Genomic DNA, 7,639 nt, shown 5'->3' on the forward strand with positions numbered 1-7,639 from the left:
AGATGAGCTCTCTGGAAAAGAGGGCAAAACATGGAAAGAAAAAACCCAGTGAGTTAAGTATTCTAACTTTTAAAGAAGCCATATATTTTTATTTTTCAAATAAGTGGTTTTTGATGAGTACTCTTTAGGTAAAAACTTTAATGTAATCTTAATTTTCTCATAGTAAAATATTTTAAACTTGGAGGCTTTTTGAAACTATCTCTGAAAGTCAAACACAAACAGCTGTTTTTTGAACACACATGCGCAGATGTGCACACCAGGTCATTAGTCACTCACTGGTCTTGTAGGGCCATGTCCTGGGGCAGTTTAAGGCTGCACCTCTCCATCACCATCATCTTCCTCCATTATTATTGCTAATGTTTCCCTCCCCTTGGTGTTCAGCTGTGTTCAGGAGCAAAGGAAGACAAGCCAGGAACAGTCAAAGATTAAAATGTGACTAGGTCTCTTTATTTTAAACAAACTTTAAGAAGTTTTTTTTTCCATAGCTAGTTTTTAAATGATTAAACCTCACTAGTTCCAATATATTCAATTAAAAAGTAAAGGTGATTTTCTGAAATATGGAAAAGTAAATAAACATATATGATAAATATTCTTGAGTACTATTTAGAAACATTAAATAGTTCTTTACCTCTTATTTTATGTTTTAAACATTTTTTTAAAGTTGTTGCTGAACCTTTATTATATTTATTTGTATGTGGTGCTGAGAATCAAACCCAATGCCTCATGCATGCCAGGCAAGCACACTACCACTGAGCCACAACCCCAGCCCTACCTCTTATTTTAGAATTTTTTTTTAAGAAAAACAGATCTCTTTTGTTAACCTTAATTAGAGCAAGAACTATAAGAAATAAATCATCAACTTACTGCTGGTGTTCCAGAAGGGAAGCAATCCTTCTCTGAAAGTGAAAGGGAAAGGACTTTTAATAATTCACCAGAGAAAACTTTTCTATGACAAAAAGAAAAATAATATAAAAGAGGAGCAAGTGAAATGTCTTAAAACTGATTTCATTTTAAGTAGAATTACTTCTCTAGAAATATGACAGTAATAGTAACATAAAAATAATAATTTATATAAGACTCAGCTGCTAACTCTATAATCTTAATGAAACCTTAAAAATACATTTTGAAAACCTGCATTGATCATTCAAATGATTGAATTTCATGGTATGTAAATTATACTTCAATCAAGTTATTAAAATGTAATGGAGTCCCGGCCTGGTAATTCCATGCCTATAATCCAAGGGGCTCAAAAGGCAGAGACAGGAGTATCTTAAGTTCAAAGTCAGCCTCAGCAATTTAGCTATGTGTTTAGAAACTCAATGTGAAACCCTGCCTCTAAATAAGATACCAAATAGACCTGGGGATGTGGTTCAGGGGTTGAGTGCCACTGGGTTCAAACCCTGGTACCCCGCCCCCACCAAAGTGTAATGAAAACTATATCCATTCAAGCTGTATTAAAATAAAACATTCCTTGTTTAAGATACTTTCTCCAGAGAATTGCCTACCAAGGAGCAAAAGGATATAAGCCACCAAACATGGCAACTGGGAAAAGAATTATTTTTGATATGGTTTGTTTCTTTTTAAATGCAAATTACTAATTCTAGGTAAAAGTCTGACCTTTTCCTAGGATATCAGGTAAGTAACTTATAGAAAAAGTCAAGATCAGTATTACTTGCAAAGAAGTCTACTTTTTTTTTGAACATAGCCTTTATCTCTGTGATGATGTAAACATATTAAATACAATTAATCCAACCACATATGATTTTTGCAACTTAGATTACTTTTAAAAACTAAATATATGACTTTAGAGACGGAGAAACATATTAAATAAAAATTATAGATCTTGTGGTTGTAATGGGCAAAATCTACACAGCGAGAAATGGGAGAAATGATTTTGCATCTTTTAATGTACAATGCAAAGAAGAGAAAGCAGGAGAACCAGCGTGGGGAAGGAGAGTCTAACTAAATCTCCAAAGACATTCCAGGGATCGGATCGCTCAACCAACTGCACCATGTGGACTTCATTCTGATGCTGCCTTACACAAACTGTTTTTAAAAATCCAGTATACTTCAACTCTTACCCACTTAGATTCTAATTCTGAGGAATAAATCCTTTTAATTATAATGTTTATTTTTAAGTATTTTCATGTAATTTTTGAATAGAAAATACTTTTTATTTCCAGGTCTGTGCATTTATAAAGCAAAAATTCCTTCTATGTCACTGACAATAAACATATCTCTAGCATAAACATGTCTATATATCCATACTTTTTCTTTCTAAACTGAAAATCATTTAAAGCCCTGAGGAGGAAAAAAACCCAAGTAAATGTAACAACATGGAACAAGTGTGAATCCCACTACCATGTTGTCTTATAATGTATAAGAAATATGGGAAAAAATTTAACACATCCAATTCCATTTCGAACAAAATTATGAAATTGGAATTGATCAATGAAATCCTCAGTCTCCAGATGATGTTCAAGAGCCATCCGGACAGTTGACCAAAAGCAGTATCTATGTAGGAGAAAGTAGGAACAATACAGTTTAGCCTTTTATTTTTCCAGAAATGATCTTTTTATCTATCAGTGCTTCACAAGTTTCCATGGAATTCAGTCTTTTACCACTGTCTGAGGTCTCACCAGGTGGAGGAAATCTGAGATTTTTCTGCTTCAAGTTGCTGGCGTTATAATTCTTGTTGACACCCCGCACAGCTAGAGGATTCTCCGTTGGCTTTCCTTTGAGGACCCTGAAGGTTTGTGGCAACTGAGCCCGCTGCTCTGGCAGGCCCTAACAAAGAGAAATTCAGACATGAGTTGTGGTTTGAATTGCTCTATAATACTATCAATTTTCAGACACAAATATCAACATACATAAAACAAACCCATACACATAATTTTAGACTTGACTAAATTCTAAATGGTCTCATTTTCTAAAACTCTACTTTTCCATATTTATTTTGCAAATCAACAGGAAAGATCCAAACAGAGGAATGGGAATGGAGTGCTGGGTTTGTTTGGAGAGAGGGACAGAAGTGTCAAACCTGTATTTCCTCCTGTTCATCTCCCACCAGAGTAGCTCCTAATTGAAAAGGCTTAAGCCAAGAGCATAAGTCAGGGGACAGGAAACAGGAAGAAGGATGCTTGCTTTATGTCTGGTTCTGCTCTAGGGTTTAGACAGAGAACGCAGGGTGGCAGGCCCATTCCAACTTCCGCACTTCAAGGAATACAAATGTAGGGGTTTGAAACCAAGAACCCACTTTATACAGTTTTTACTGTTTCAGATCTTTTTTGACAGGAAGGAGGAGGAGTACCAGGGATTGATCTCAGGGGGCACTCAACCACTCAGCAATACCCTCAGCCTTTCTATTTTTTGGGTCTCACTAAATTGCTTAGATCCTCGCTTGGTTGCTGAGTCTGGCTTTGAACTTGCAAACCTCCTAAATCAGCCTCACTAACTTCTGGGATTACAGTCATGGTTCACTGAACCCAGCAATACATTACAGTTTTTTCCCCCCCAAATTCATTTAAAATAATCTAGTACATTGAATGGTCATGCCATATTTTTAATTAATTTACTACTAATGATAGTTGACCTGATTTTTTGGTATCTAAATAATGGGACACAACCCATAATCTATTCTGTTCTATGGTTCCCTTGGACACACTTGCTAAAAATTACATTTCTGGTTCAAAAGGTATATAGGTGAAACTAACATATTCATTTGTGATTTGGGATATATACATAAAGGGATTTTAAAAATGTTGTTTTTTTTTTTCTTTTTTCTTTTTCTTTTTTTTTTTTTTGGTGTTTGGTGTTTGGGATTAAAACCAGGGCCTTAAGCTACTTAGTGATTAGGTAAGATTCCCTCTTATTATTGAATGTTTGCATCTCTCAATGACCACACTCGACCATCACGTGACACACCATGTCACAGGACAAAAATCTTAGGGTTGCTGTTCTTGGCCTGGAAGCTCTTATTGTCATTTTATATGCATATCTCCTGCCTCCACTGCTATTATTTTTAGTTAAATGGTTTTATTTTTTTAAAGATACTTTTATAAGGACATTTATTTATTCTGGTAGGCACAGGTACTTTTGACCACTTTATTTGAGGAAGCTGTTATTAGCTTTTGGGAGATACATTTCTGGGTTGTTTTTTCTATCAGAACTTCATTACACATCATGAAAACCCTTGAAACTGTCTCACAGCTCACTGATGTGATTGCATTTAAAAGTTGTTTTAATTTCTATCTTTATGTTTCACTGTGATAGTTTCCACTACAATAATCTATCATTAATCCAGTCTCAAAACATTGTACACAAATATAATGCCTACCCTCCCTTTCACTTCAAAGAGCCAGTTGTAAGGAATAAAGAAAACATAGCCATCTGTCATGAGATGGGAATCCAATGGCAGTCCTTGGAGCCACCACATGACAGTCCAGCCCCCTTAGAACTTCTCTCCCTGGCTCCATCTGAGCTCATTGCTCTTGAAATTCTCCTCAGCTGGGGAGGAATTTCACTCTCAACTGTCTTTAGAATGCCATCAAGGCTTTGAGAGAAATGTCAAAAGGAGAAATAAACTACATAATCTGGGGAAGAGGAAAGATATAGTAGAAGAGTTACCCATATTATGAAACAGAGAAGAAACTGAGCTATAGATGATCACTCTGGAAAAGGGTGCAAAACATGGAAAGAAAAAAACCAGTGAGTTAAGTATTCTAACTTTTAAAGAAGCCATCGATTTTTATTTTTCAAAAAAGTGGTTTTTGATGAGTACTCTTTAGGTAAAAACTTTATTTAATCTTAAATTAATCTTCTCATGGTAAAATATTTTAAACTTGAAGGCTTTTTGAAACTATCTCTGAAAGTCAAATGCAAACAGCTGTTTTTCAAACACACATGCACAGATGTTCACACCAGATCATTAGTCACTCACTGGTCTTGTATGGCCATGTCCTGGGGCATTGAAAGGCCGCACCTCTCCATTACCATCATCTTCCTCCATTACTATTGCTGATGTTTCCGGCCCCTTGGTGTTCAGCTGTGTTTAGGAGCAAAGGAAGACAAGCCAGGCAAAGTCAAAGATTAAAATGTGACCAGGTCTCCTTTTATTAAACAAACTTTAAGAAGTTATTTTTTCCATAGCTAATTTTTAAATGATTAAACCTCACTGGTTACAATATATTCAATTAAAAAATAAAGATGATTTTCTGAAATATGGAAAAGTAAATAAACATATATGATAAATATTCTTGAGTACTATATTTAGAAACATTAAATATTTCTTTACCTCTTATTTTATTTTTTTAAACAATTTTTTAAGTTGTTGATGAACCTTTATTTTATTTATTTGTATGTGATGCTGAGAATCGAACCCAGTGCCTCATGCATGCCAGGCAAGCACACTACCACTGAGCCACAACCCCAGCCCTACCTCTTATTTTAGAAATTAAAAAAAAAAGAAAAAAAAACAGAACTCTTTTGGTAACCTTAATTAGAGCAAGACCTATAAGAAATACATCATCAACTTACTGCTGATGTTCCAGAAGGGAAGCAATCCTTCTCTGAAAACAAAAAGGAAGGGAATGTTAACAATTCACCAGAGAAAGCTTTTCTATGACAAAAAGAAAAATAATATAAAAGAGGAGCAAGTGAAATGTCTTATAGTTGATTTCATTTTAAGTAAAATTTCTTCTCTAGAAATATGACAGTAATAGTAACATAAAAATAATAATTTAATAAGACTCAGCTACTAACTCTTTAATCTTAATGAAACCTTAAAAATACATTTTGAAAAACCTGAATTGATCATTCAAATGACTGGATTTCATGTTATGTAAATTATACTTCAATCAAGTTATTAAAATGTAATGGAAGCCCGGCCTGGTAATTCTATGTCTATAATCCAAGGGGCTCAAGAGGCAGAGACAGGAGGATGTTGTGTTCAAAGTCAGCCTCAGCAATTTAGTTAGGTGTTTAGAAACTCAAGGCGAACCTGCCTCTACATAAGATACAAAATAGAGCTGGGGATGTGGTTCAGGGGTTGACTGACCCTGGGTTCAATCCCCGGTACCCTGCCCCCACCAAAGTGTGATGAAAACCATACCCATCAAAGATGTATTAAAATAAAGCATTCCTTGTTTAAGATACTTTCTTAAGCAGTAAAGGTGATATGATAAATATTCTTGAGTACCAAGGAGTAAGGGGATATAAAGCCACTAAACATGGCAACTGGGAAAAGAATTATTTTTGACATGGTTTGTTTCTTTGTAAAATGCAACTTACTAGTTGACACAGAAGTTCTAGGTAAAAGGATGAGCTTTTCCTAAGGATACCAGGTAAGTTATTTATAGAAAAAGTCAAGATCAGTATTACTTGCAAAGAAGTCTACTTCTTTTTTGAACATAGCCTTTATCTCTGTGATGATGTAAACATATTAAATACAATTAATCCAACCACATATGATTTTTGCCTACTTAGATTATTTTTAAAAACTACATATATGAATTTAGAGATTGAAAACATATAAATAAAAATTATATATCTTGGGGCTGTAATGGGCAAAATCTACCCAGAGAGAAATGGGAGAAATGATTTTGCATCTTTTAATGTACAGTGCAAAGAAGAGAAAGCAGGAGAACCAGCGTGGGGAAGGAGAGTCTAACTAAATCTCCAAAGACATTCCAGGGATCGCTCAACCAATTGCACCACGTGGACTTCATTCTGATGCTGCCTTACAGAAATTGTTTTTAAAAATCCAGTATACTTCAACTCTTACCCACTTAGATTCTATTTCTGAGGAATAATTCCTTTGAGGTAAGATATTTATTTTTATGTATTTGCATGTAATTTTTGAAGAGAAAATACTTTTTATTTCAAGGTCTATGCATTTATAAAGCCTAAATTCCTTCTAGGTCACTGACAATAAACATATCTCTAGCATAAACATGTCTAGAAATCCACAATTTTTCCTTCTCAACTAAAAATTATTTAAACCCGTGAGGAGGAAAAAAGAAAAAAAAAACAAGTAACAACATAGAACAAGTATGAATCTCACTACCATGTTGAATTATAATGTATAAGAAATATGGGAAAAAATGTAACAGATCCAATTCCATTTCTAACAAAATTATGAGATCAATGAAATCCTCAGTCTCCAGATGATGTTCAAGAGCCATCCCGACAGTTGACAAAAAGAGTATCTATGTAGGAGAAAGTAGGAACAATACAGTTTAGCCTTTTATTTTTGCAGAAATGATCTTTTTATCTATCAGTGCTTCACAAGTTTCCATGGGATTCAGTCTTTTACCACTGTCTGAGGTCTCACCAGGAGTCGTCAATCTGAGCTTCTTCTGTTTCAAGGTGCTGGCGTTATAATACTTGTTGACACCCCGCACAGCTAGAGGAAACTCCGTTGGCTTTCCTTTGAGGACCCTGAAGGTTTGTGGCAACTGAGCCCGCTGCTCTGGCATGTCCTAACAGAGAAATTCAGACATGAGTTGTGGTTTGAATTGCTCTATAATACTATCAATTTTCAGACACAAATATCAACATACATAAAACAAACCCATACACATAATTTTAGATTTGACTAAATTCTAAATGGTCTCATTTTCTAAAACTCTACTTTTCCATA

The 7,639-nt window shown here is 34.7% G+C and overlaps 1 long non-coding RNA gene across 1 annotated transcript; it reads right to left on the reverse strand.

The window, feature by feature from the left end:
• Positions 1-282: 282 nt before the first annotated feature.
• LOC143642196 (uncharacterized) lies at positions 283-7,429 on the reverse strand. Its single transcript, XR_013155602.1, has 3 exons — positions 7,331-7,429; positions 865-896; positions 283-381 (listed from the first exon to the last, which is right to left on the reverse strand). It is a non-coding gene; the product is annotated as an uncharacterized LOC143642196 (long non-coding RNA).
• Positions 7,430-7,639: the final 210 nt, after the last annotated feature.

The sequence above is a fragment of the Callospermophilus lateralis genome, chromosome 10 (genome assembly GCF_048772815.1).
Source record: "Callospermophilus lateralis isolate mCalLat2 chromosome 10, mCalLat2.hap1, whole genome shotgun sequence".
Taxonomy (NCBI): Eukaryota; Metazoa; Chordata; class Mammalia; order Rodentia; family Sciuridae; genus Callospermophilus; species Callospermophilus lateralis.